Genomic DNA, 13,180 nt, shown 5'->3' with positions numbered 1-13,180 from the left:
ATTTAAAGGTAATACCATGCTAACAGATTGGAAGAACTAATATTGTTAAAATCTCCATACTTCCTAGAGCATCCACAGAGTCAGTGGTATCCCAATCAAAATATCCAAGGCATTTTTCACAGAACTGGAAAAAATAACTCTAAAATTTGTGTGGGACCCAAAAGACCCAAATAGAACAATCTGAAGAAAGAAGAACAAAACTGAAGCATCATGCTCCCTGACTTCAAACCATACCACAAAGCTACAGTAGTCAAAAGTGTATGCTGGGTTCAGTCCCTGGTTGGGGAACTAAAGTCCCAGAAGCCACATGGCAAAAAAGGAAAAAAGTGTATGGGACTGGCACAAAAACATATACATAAATGGAAAAGAATAGACAGCCCAGAAATAAAGCCATGCTTATGTGGTCAGTTAATTTACAACCAAGGAGCCAAGTATATACAATGGAGAAAAGATAGTCTTTTTAAAAAATAGTGTTGGGAAACTACATGCAAAAGAAACATGATCCCTTTCTTAAACCAAATATAAAAATAAAAATGGATTAAAGACTTAAACGCAGATCTGAAACCATAAAACTCCTAGAAGAAAACATAGGCAGTATGCTCTTTGATATGAGTCTTAGCAATGTTTCTTCAGATATGTCTCCTCAGACAAGGGAAACAAAAACAAAATTTTTTTTAAAATAAGACTACATTAAAACACTTCTGCACAGCAGATATTAATAAAGCAATCAATAAAAGGTAAAGGCAACCTACTCAATGAAGAAGATATTTGTCAATGATTTATCCAATAAGGGATTAATATCCAAAATATATAAAGAGCTCATACAATTTAGTATTTTTAAAAATCTAATTAAAAAATGGTCAGAATATCTGAACAGTTTTCCAAAGGAGACATAGAGATGGCCAAGAGACAAATGAAAAGATGCTCAGCATCACTGAGCATTAGGGAAATGTAAATCAAAGCCACAATAAGATCACCTTACACCCGTCAGAATGGCAGTTATTAAAAAGAGAACAAAACCCCCAAGTGCTGGCAACAATCTAGAAAAAAAAAGGAAACTCTTGTGCACTATCAGTCGGAGTGCAAATTGATGCCACCACCATTGAAAACAGTATGAAGACTCTTCAAAAAGTTAAAAGTAGAACTACCGTTGTTGTTGTTGTTCAGTCACTCAGCCATGTCCGACTCTTTGCAACCCCCTGGACTGCAGTATATCAGGCTTCCCTGTCCTTCATCATTTCCCGGAGCTTATTAAAACTCATGTCCATTGATTCGGTGATGCCATCCAGCCATCTTGTCCTCTGTCGTCCCCTTCTCCTCCTGCCTTAAATTTTCCCCAGCATCAGGGTCTTTTCTAATGAGTTGGCTCTTTGCATCAGGAGGCCAAAGTGTTGGAGCTTCAATTTCAGCATCAGTCCTTCCAGCGAATATTCAGAGTTGATTTTGGATCCAGCAATTCTACTTCTGGGTGTTTTTCTGAAAGAAAATAAAAACACTTATTTGAAAAGACATATGCATGCCTACATTCATTACAGCATTATTTACAATAACCAAGGTACAAAAGCAACTTGAATATCCATAAGAGATAAATGGATAAAGAAGATATTGTGTGTGTGTGTATATATATATACATATATATATATGTAACATTTATGTATGCCCACAATGGAATATTAAAGATGTTTTATATACATACCCACAATGGAATAATGGAATATTACTCAGCCAATCTTGTCATTTATGATAACATAGATGGATTAGAGGGTGTTATGCTAAGTGAAATAAGTCAGATAGAAAAACAAATACTATATTATTTTACTTACTGTTTTTGTTGTTCAGTCACTATGTCATGTCTGACTCTTTGTGACCCAATAGACTGCAGTATTCCAGACTTCAGTGTCCTTCACTGTCTCCCAGAGTTTGCTCAAACTCATGTCCATTGAGTCCATTGATGATGCTGATGCTATCCAACCATCTCATCCTCTGTCACCACCTTCTTCTCCTCTTTCCCTCAGTCTTCCCCAGCATCAGGGTCTTTTCCAATGAGTTGGCTCTTCACACCAGGTGGCCAAAGTATTGGGGCTTCAGCTTCAACATGAGTCCTTCTGATGAATATTCAGGGTTGATTTCCTTTAGGATTGCCAGATTTGATCTTCTTGCTGTCCAAGGGACTCTTTTCCAGCATCACAATTTGAATTCTTCAATATCAATTCTTTGCCACTCAGCCTTCTTTATGGTCTAACTCTCACATCTGTATACATGACTACCGGAAAAACATTAGCTTTGACTGTACAGACCTTTGTCAGCAAAGTGATGTCTTTGCTTTTTAGTATGCTGTCTAGGTTTGTTATAGCTTTCCTTCCAAGGAGCAAGCATCTTTTAATTTCATAGCTGCAGTCACCATTCAGTGATTTTGGAGCCCAAGAAAATAAAATTTGTCACTCTTTCTGATTTCAGTTATATGTGAATCTAAAGAACAAAACAAAGCAGAAACAGTTTCATAGAAACAGTGAACAAACATGGTCATCAGAAGGGAGGAGTGGGAGGTTGAGTGAAATAGGTGAAGGGGCTCAAGATGTACAAATTTCCAATTATAAAATAAGCATAATAGGGATACAATGTACAAAGTAGGGAGTACAATCAATAATATTGCAATAACTTTGTATGGTGACAGATGGTTAGCAGACTTCTCATGGTGATCAGTTCATATGACCATCTTCACTAGACATTCTGCAAGCAGAGATATATAAATGTTGAATCACTCTGTTGTACACCTGAAACTAATACAATATTGTATCTCAACTATAATGCATAAATCATATAATGTATTAATAAGTAATATATATAATAACAACAGCACAATAGAGGGTAGAGAAATGGAACTATATTGGAAGAATGAAATAAAATAGATGGGAACTCTAATCCACAGGAAGAAATAAAGTACTTGAAATGGTAAATTTCTAGTTTGAAAAAAAGCTATATTTTTTCTCCTTTCTTTTCCTAATTTCTTTAAGAGACACACCATCATATAAAGCAATAATTACACTTTATTGTTGAGTTTGCAATATATAGGTGTAATACCTAGAAAATAATAGCACAAATGTCAGTGCAAAGATTCTATATTTATTGAAATTAAGGAAGAATCTGATGTTGGTTGTGATAAATTAAGAAGCAAAGCATAAATCAACCACCAAGAATGTATCTTTTAAAAAAAAGCAAAAACTAACAAAGGAATTAAATAGTATATCAGAAAATACCTATTTAACACAAAAGAACATAGTAAAGGAAGAAGAGAGCAACAAAAAATGAGTAACTCAGAAAACCAATAGCAAAATGGCAGCTATAAATCCAACCATATTGATAACAATATTGACTGTGGGTGGATTATACACTCCAATGAAAATTCGGAGATTGTTATATGGAAAACAAGATCCAACTCTTCACTGTTGACAAAGACAAACTTTAAAGGCTCGAGTATACTGAAAGTAAAAGCATGGAAAATATATACTATACAAACAGTACCTAAAAGACAGCTGGAGTCTGTCTAATACTAAGATTAGACAAATTAGATTTTAGGACAAAAACATTGCCAAGAAAAAGTTGGAAATTTTATAATAATAAAAAAATTAATTTATCAGGAAGATAAAACAATTGTAGACATACACATACCTAACAATAGAACCCAAAATAAACCTGACAGAATTGAAGGAAGAAATAGACAATTCAACAATAATGTTGGCTACTTTAACCCATTCTCAAAAATAGTACATTAGACAAAATAGCGATTAATAGCAAACATATAGAAGAATCAGTGCTATCATCCAACTTGACCTGGTGGTGGTGGTTGTTTAGTTGATAAGTTGTGTCTGACTCTTGTGACTCCATGGACTGGAGCCCACCAGACTCTTCTGTCCATGGGATTTCCAAGGCAAGAATACTGGACTGGGCTCCCATTTCCTCCTCCAGAAGATCTTCCTGACCCAGAGATTGAAGCCAGGTCTCCTGCATTGCACACGGATTCTTCACTGAACCACCAGAGAAGCCCAACTTGACCTAACTGATATCAATAAAACACCCCATACAGATTTAGCAGAACCCACATCTTTCCAAAGAAACATGCATCATTCTCCAAATTAAATAAGATGTTAGGCTCTTAAAAAGTCTCAGTAAATTTAAAGGATTCAAAATTATTCAAAGGATGTTCTCCAACCAAAATGGAAACTTGAGAAATCCACAAATATTTGAAAATTAAACAATATACTTCTATATAACTCATGTGTAAAAAAAAGGAAATCAAGGAAGTTAAAAAATATTTTGAGCTGAATGATAATTTAATAAATCATCTCAAAACTTATGGGCTGTAACTAACTGGTGCTTTAGAGGCAAAGTCAAATTTAAATGAATATTTAATAAAAATATTTTATTTTTTATTAGAAAAGATGAACCATATAAAATAAAGAATCTATGCTTCCACCATAAGTAACTGGAAATAAAAGGAATCCAAATTAGAAAAGAAGTTAAACTGTCACTGTTTGCAGGTGATATGATACCATATACAGCAGAAGATCCTAAAGACACTACTAGAAAACTACTAGAGCTCATCAATGAACTTGGTAAAGTTTCAGATTACAAAATTAATACACAGAAATCTGCTGCATTTTATATATGCTAAAAACAAAAGATCAGAAAGAGATATTCAATAAACAATTCCATTCACCATTGCATCAAAAAGAATAAAATACCTAGCAATAAATCCACCTAAAGAGACAAAAGACTTGTACTCCAAAAACTATCAGATGCTGGTGAAAGAAATCAAAGAAAATAAAAACAGATGAAAAGATATACCATGCTTGTGGATTAGAAGAATCAGTATTGTCACAATGACTATGCTACCCAAGGCAGTCTACAGATTCAATGCAATCCTTATCAAATTACCAATAGAATTTTTCACAGAGCTAGAACAAAAAACCTTAAAATTTGTATGGAGACACAAAAGACTCTGAATAGCCAAAGCAATCTTGAGAAAGAAAAACAGAGCTGCAGGAATCAGGCTCCCTGGCTTCAGACTATATTACAAAGATACAGTCATCAAACAATATGGTACTGGCACAAAAAAAGTAGAAACACAGATCAATGGAACGGGATAGAAAGCCTAGAAATAAGCTCATGCACCTATGGTCATTTAATCTATGATAAAGGAGGCAAGACTACTCAACGTTAGACAAACTCTTCAACAAATGCTGTTGGGAAAACTAGATAGCCACATGTAAAAAAATGAAATTGGATCATTCTTTAACACTACACACAAAAATAAGCTCAAAATGCATTAAAGACCAAACTATGAGACTGGGGTCGCACAGAGTCGGACACGACTGAAGTGACTTAGCATGAGACTGGTCACTGAAAAGTTCCTAGAGGAAAACACTCTGACAAATCTCAGCAATATCTTTTTCAGTTTGTCTCCCAGACTAATGGACATAAAACCAAAAATAAACAAATGGGACCTACTTAAACTTAAAAGGTTTTGCATAGCAAAGTAAACAATAAACAGAACAAAAAGACAACAGATTGGGAGAAAATATTTGCAAATGATGTGAGCAACAAGGGATTATTCTCCAAAATTTACAAATAGCTCATGAGGCTTAACATCATCAAAACAAACAACTCAATCAAAATATGAGCAGAAGGCCTAAATAGATATCTCTCCAAAGAAGACATACAAATGACCAAAAGGCACACTAAAAAGTGATAAACATCACTACTTATTAAAGAAATGCAAATCAAAACTATAATATGATATCACCTCATACCAGTCAAAGTGGCTGCCATCAAAAAATCCACAATCAGTAAATGCTGGAGAGGGTGCGGAGAGAAAAGAATCCTCCTACACTGTCAGTGGGAATGTAAATTGGCACAGCCACTAAGGAGAACAATATTGAAGTTCCTTAAAAAACTAAAAATAGAGCTAATGAACCATATGATCCTACAATCCCTGAGCATATACCCACAGAAAAATGTGGTTCAAAAGGATACATGCACCCCAATGTTCACTGCAGCACTGCTTAAAATAGCCAAGACATGGAAGCAACCTAAGTCCACTGACAGGTAAATAGATAAAGATGTAGTACATATATACAATGGAATATTGCTCAGCCATTAAAAAGAATGAAATAATTCCACTTGCAGCAACACTGATGCAATCTCTCTAGGCAGAGATTGTCATGCTGATGACAGAGTCAGACAGAGAAGAAATATCATATGACATCCCTTATATGCAGAATTTAAAAATAAATGATACAAGTGAACTTGTTTATGAAAAAGATTCACACATTCAGAGAACAAACTTATGGTTGTGGGGGGAAGAATGGAGAGGAAGAGGCAGGGAGTTTGGAATCGACAGGTACACACTGCTATATTTATAATGGATAACCAACAAGGACCTATTATATAGCACATGGAACTCTGCTCAATGTTATGTGGCAGCCTGAATGGGAGGAAATCTGGGGAAGAATAGACTGCTCCCCTAAATGTATATATGGCTGAGTCTCTCTGCTGTTCACCTTAAACTATCACACATTGTTAATAGGCTATACCTCAATACAAAATAAAAAATTAAAAAAAAAATAAAATTGATAACCAACAAATTCCTACTGAACAGCACAGGGAACTCTGCTCAATGCTATGCAGCAGCCTAGAGGGGAGTTTGAGGGAAAATGGATACATGTGTATGTATGGCTGAGTCCCTTTGCTGAAATTATCACAACATTGTTAGCAGGCTATACTCCTACAAAATTAAAAGTCTAAAGAAAGAAACCAGAAAAATTAGAGCAAACTAAATCCAAAGCAAGTAGAGGAGAAGCAATAATAAAGGTCAGAGTCAGTCAATGAAGTAGAAAATGGAAAGTGAGTAGGAAAAAAAATCAGTGGAACATACATTGGTTCTTTGAATAGGTCAACAACATTGAGGAGCCTTTAGACATACAGACGAAGGCAGAGACAGAGAGAGAGAAAGATGAACGAAGACAGATAAAAAGAGAGAGACAGGGAGAGAGGGAGGGATGGAGGGACGGAAGGACATGGGGAGGGAGAGAGAGAAAGAGGACATGAGAGAGAATGTACAAATCACCAAAATCGTGAACAAGAGAGAGGATCTCTCCACCTACCTTAAAGAGATTGAATAGATTGTTATGAAGTACTGTGAACAACTCTGTGTCAGCTAATTAGACAAACTCCTTGAAAGACACAAGTTAACAAAACTAACCAAAAAAGAAATAGAAAATATGTATAGTCTAGATAGTTTCATTTTCTATTCCGGCTGTAAATCACCTCAAATTTAGCAACTTAAAATCCCACAATTTTTACAGGTTAGAAGTTCAACTCCCGTGTTATTCGCTCAACCGTGTCCAACTCTTTGTGACCCCATTGACTGGAGCCCACTAGGCTCCTCTGTCCATGGGATATTGGAGTGGGTAGCCATTCAACTCCCCGAGGAAAGGTTATAAACCTCACTGAGCTAAAATCCAAGTAACAGCAGGACTACCTTCCCTTCTGGAGGTTCTAGGGGACGATCTGTTTCTTTGAATTTTCCAGTTTCTAAAGGACACTGTATTCCTTGGCTCACGGACACCTTCCTCTGTCTTCAAAGCAAGCGATGTCCGGTGTGCTTTGCACACCACATCATTCTGAATCGTCTCCTTTCTCTTTCACTTTTAAAAACCCTCATCATTACATTGGGCTCAACTGAACAATCCAAGCTATTTCTCCCCATCTCAAAGTCCCTAACTTAATTACATTTGCAAAGTCTCTTTGGCCATGTAAAATAATATATTTACATGGGATTAGGAGATGAATATCTTTGGGAGATCCTATAAAAAGAAACAAGTAGTGCTTAAAAATCTTCCTACAAAGAAAATTTAATGCTCAGATTGCTTCACTGGTAAATTCTTCCAAAAATTTAATGAAGAAATAATAGCAATCCTTCACAAATCCTTCCAGAAAAATGGAGAAGGGAACACTTATAAACTCATTCAATGAAGTTAGTATTACACTAATATCAAAGCCATACAGAAATATTATAACAAATAAAACTGACAAGGATTGCTTATGAATATAGGCACAAAAATCCTCAGGAGCACAACAGCAAACCAAGTCCAATAAAATAGAAAAAAGATTATACACAATGACCAAGTATTCCAGTGTGTAAAGTTAGTTTAACATGTAAAAATCAATTAATATAATACAACATTTTAATAGGGCAAAACATAAGATTATCTTAACACATTCAGAAAAATATTTAATAATATCCAACATCCATCTATGATAAAATCTCTCTACAAACTTAGAACTTGGAATGGAAAGTAACTTTCTCAACCTGATAAAAGCCATCTGCAAAAACCCTACAACCAGCATACACTTAATGGGGAAATGCTGAAGGCTTTCCTTGCAATATTGGGAATAAGGCAGAGATCTCTGCTTTCACCTCTCCAGTGTTGTACTAGATATTCGAGCCAGTGTGATTTAACAAGAAAAATAAATTAAAAGTCTTCAGATTGGAAAGAAAAAAATAAAATTAGCTTTGTTTGTAGACAATATAATCCTATATGTAGAAAACCCCAAGAAATTCACCAAAAAATTATTAGAACTAAAAAAAAAAAATCAGCAAATTCACATAACTCAAAATCAATATACAATAATCAACTGCATTCCCCTAGCAAAAAACTACAAAAAAGAAGAAAATTCTACTCACAATATAATCAGAAAGAACAATATGCTTAGGAATAAATGTAACAGAGAAGTACACGATTTTGTATATTGAAAAGTACAAAACATTGCTGAGGGAAATTTTACAAGATTTGAATAAACAGGAAGCTATTTCACATTCATAGACTGGAAGATTCAATATCATTAAGAAGGTAATTCTTCCTAAGTTGATGTATAAATTCAATGCAATCCCTATAAAGTGCTAGCAAGCTAATTTTGTATGAAATTGTCAAGCAGACCCTAAAATGTGTATAGAAATATAAAGAACCTAGAATAGCCAAACAACCTTGAAAAGAAGATCAGAATTAAAGGGTTTATGCTACCTGATTTCAATACATAATATAAACCTACAACAATTAAGAGACTTGACATAGGATAAGCACATGTAAAAAATGGAAAAGAATTTTGAATCTGAAAATAAACTCTTACATTCAACTTCAGTTGATGTTTGACAAAGATCCCATGGCAATCTAATAGGGAAGTAGCCTTTTCCACAGATATTGCTGGAAAATTGGATATCCACATACAAAATCATTAATTTAGACACCTCACACCATAAAAGTTAGTCACTGATCTCAAGAAGGGCCAGGCCTTATGAATAAAGACAAAGAAAAGTTCCTAGAGAAGAACAGGCTCTAGGACAAAACCTAAACAGATTCATACTAAACAAAGTAAACAATTATTATTCTCCAATAATATATTTGTCTGCTAGAATTAAACTCAACACTCTTCAGAGAAAGATGTTAGAATTCCCAGTCTCGTCATCTTATCATCCACCTTGTCAGTGTATGATAAAAAAATAACTAGACATGTGAAGAAATAAATTAAATTGCCTACACTATTATTTTATTACTGAATCTGACTGAAAGAAAAAAAGGGTGAACAAATTGCTAAGACTAGTCACTAACTCTTTGGCTTCTTTGTCACCAAAGGAGGCCAATGTTAATTTTTCCGTTTTTAAGGTAAAAAGCAGAACACTCAAGAATGAACTCCATAAACAAGTTGTCTGAATAAAAAACAATTATTCAGATTTCATGGAGTCTTCTATAGTTTGGCTCTGGATGCAGTTACCAAAATGAATCTCATGGAAATTTTTACCTCTACGTAAACTGGAAGGAATAAATAGAAAATTGTGTAATTAATTGATTCTTTCCAACTGTGGCCCTGGAGAGGACTCCTGAGCGCCCCTTGAACAGCGCAGAGGTCAAACCAGTCAATCCTAAAGGAAATCAACCCTGAATATTCACTGGAAGGGCTGATGCTGAAGATGAAGCTCCAGTACTTTGGCCATCTGATGCAAAGAATCAACTCATTGGAAAAGACCCTGATGCTGAGAAAGATTGAGGGCAGGAGGAAAAGGGAGCAACAAAAGATAAGACGGTTGGATGGCATTATCAACTCAACGGCCGTGAGTGTGAGAAAACCCTGGGAGATGGTAAAGCACAGGGAAGCCTGGTGTGTTGCAGACCACGCGTTCACAAAGAGTCATACATGACTTAGTGAATCAACAACAAAATTTTTATATGGGACTTTCCTGGTGGTCCAGTGGTTAAGACTTCCTCTTCTAATGCAGAGGATTCGAGTTCGATCACTGGTTTGGGTGCAAAGATCCCACATGCCTCTCAGTCAAAAAATCAAAACACAAAACAGAATATTGTAACAAATTAAAAAAATTTTTCAATGGTCCACATCAAAAAAATCTTAAAAAAAAAAAACCCATAATATTGATCAAGCCATTGTACTAATAAAATGAGGGTAGTATTTTCCAGAATCTATCAAGAGTATATCAGTTGCCTATTAGTAATTCCTTGACTTCTGGAAACTCAAAAAGATTCTAAATTAATATACAACTGTTGGAATGACCACAGAAATTTCTAGTAATAAACTTCAAAAACTGTGTGGATCACAACAAAATGTGGAAAATTCTTAAAGAGATGGGAATACCAGACCACCTTACCTGACTCCTGAGAAATCTGTATGTAGGTCAAGAAGCAACAGTTAGAACTTGACATGGAACAATAGACTGGCTCCAAATTGAGAAAGGAGTATGTCAAGGCTGTATATTGTCACCCTGCTTATTTAACTTATAGGCAGAGTACACACATGCCAGGTTGGATGAAGCACAAGCTAGAATCAAGATTACTGGGAGAAATATCAATAACCTCAGATATGCAGATGACACCACCCTTATGGCAGAAAGCAAAGAACTAAAGAGCCTCTTGATGAAAGTGAAAGAGGAGAGTGAAAAAGTTGGCTTAAAGCTCAACATTCAGAAAATGAGATCATGGTATCTGGTCCCATCACTTCATGGCAAATAGATGGGGAAACAATGGAAACAGTGACAGACTTTATTTTCTTGGGCTCCAAAATCCCTGCAGATGGTGACTGCAGCCATGAAATTAAATGATGCTTGCTCCTTGGAAGAAAAAGCTGTGACCAACCTAGTCAGTATATTAAAAAGCAGAAACACTACTTTGCCTACAAAGAAATCAGCTATGTTTTTTCCAGTAGTCATGTATGGATGTGAGAGTTGGACCATAAGGCAAGTTGAGCTCTGAAGATACTTTTGAACTGTGGTGTTCGAAAAGACTCTTGAGAGTCCCTTGGACTGCAAGGAGATTAAACCAGTCCATCCTAAAGGAAATCAGTCCTGAATATTCATTGGAAAGACTGATGCTGAAGCTGAAACTCCAACACTTTGGCAACCTGGTGCGAAGAACTGACTCCTTGGAAAAGACCCTGATGCTGGGAAGGATTGAAGGCAGGAGAAGGGGACGACAGAAGACGAGATGGTTGGATGACATCACTGACTTGATGGGCATGAGTTTGAGCAAAGCTCCAAGAGTTAGTGATGGACAGGGAAGCCTGCCGTGCTTCCCTGATGATGTCAGAAAAGTCAGACACAACTGAGCAACTGAACTAGCTAACTAAACATCATTTTAATGAGCATTTCTTGCTTTCTGTTTTTTGTTAATGACTTATTGTTGTTGTTCAGTTGCTAAGTCGTGTCTGACTCTGTGACTCCATGGACTACAGTACACCAGTCTTCCCTGTCTGTCACTATCTCCCAGAGTTTGCTCAAACTCATGTCCATTGAACTGGTCATGCCATCCAACCATCTCATCCTCTGTCACCTCCTTCTCCTCCTGCCTTCAATCTTTCCCAGCATCAGGGTCTTTTGCAATGAGTTGGCATTGCAAAATGGGTCTTGGCCTCTGGTGGCCAAATTATTACTTGGTGTTTATTGTATATGTACTTTAGACTATGAAAATGATGTTAGACAAAAAGTAAATTTGAGGGGTTTTCTTATTCCAGTTCAAAATGGGTCATAAAGCAGCAGATGCAACTTGCAACATCAACAATTCACTTGACCCAGGAACTGCTAACGAACGTACAGTGCTGTGATGGTTCAAGAAGCTTTGCAAAGGAGACAAAAGCCTTGAAGATGAGGAGTGTAGTGGCTGGCCATTAGAAGTTGGCAATGACCAACTGAGAGCACCATCGAAGCTGATCCTCTTACAATTACACAGGAAGTTGACCAAGAACTAAAATTTGACCACTCTATTGTTGGCATGTGAAGCAAGTTGGAAAGGTGAAAAAGCTCATAAGTAGGTACCTCATGAGCTGACCACAAATCAAAAAAATCATCATTTTGAAATGTCATCTTCTCTTAATCTGTGCAACAACAACGAACCATTTCTCAATTGGATTGTGACATATGACCAAAGTGGACTTTAAATGACAATTCAGTGATGGAGCAGCTCAGTGGTTGGACCAAGAAACTCCAAAGCACTTTCCAAAGCCAAGCTTGCACCAAAAGAAGGTCATGGCCGCTGTTTGGTGGTCTGCTGCCAGTCTAATCCACTACAGCTTTCTGAATCCCAGAGAAACCATTGCATCTGAGAAGTATGTTCAGGAAATCGAAGAGATGCACTGAAAACAGCAATGCCTGCAAACGGTATTGGTCAAAGAAAGGGCCCAGTTCTTTCTCAGGACAATGCCCGACCACACTTCACACAACCAACACTTCAGAAGTTGAATGAATCGGGCTAGGAAGTTTTGCCTCATTCGCCAAATTCACCTGACCTCTTGCCAACTTACTACCACGTCTTCAAGTATCTCAACAACTTTTTGCAGCGAAAACGCTTCTGCAACAGCAGGATTCAAAAAATGCTTTCCAAGAGTTTGTCGAATCCCAAAGCACAGATTTTTATGCTACAGAAATAAACAAACATTTCTGATCACCAAAAATGTGTCGATTGTAATGGTTCCTGGTTTGATTAATAAAGATGTGTCTGAGCTGTTATAATGATTGAAAATCCAGTTTCCAAAACTGCAATTACTTTTGTACCAACCTAATAACTCAAGGTACATAGACAGAAATGTGGTCAGGGTATACCTGAAAGAGAATGGTCACAAT

The 13,180-nt window shown here is 36.3% G+C and overlaps 1 long non-coding RNA gene across 1 annotated transcript; it reads right to left on the bottom strand.

Moving 5' to 3' along the window:
* Positions 1-109: 109 nt before the first annotated feature.
* On the bottom strand, positions 110-12,901 carry LOC120857899. The gene is made up of 3 exons (XR_005719772.1): positions 12,788-12,901; positions 5,236-5,240; positions 110-124 (listed from the first exon to the last, which is right to left on the bottom strand). It is a non-coding gene; the product is annotated as an uncharacterized LOC120857899 (long non-coding RNA).
* Between the last annotated feature and the right edge of the window lie 279 nt (positions 12,902-13,180).

The sequence above is a fragment of the Oryx dammah genome, unplaced genomic scaffold (assembly GCF_014754425.2).
Source record: "Oryx dammah isolate SB20612 unplaced genomic scaffold, SCBI_Odam_1.1 HiC_scaffold_29, whole genome shotgun sequence".
Taxonomy (NCBI): Eukaryota; Metazoa; Chordata; class Mammalia; order Artiodactyla; family Bovidae; genus Oryx; species Oryx dammah.
This window is presented reverse-complemented; position numbering and strand designations above follow the sequence as displayed.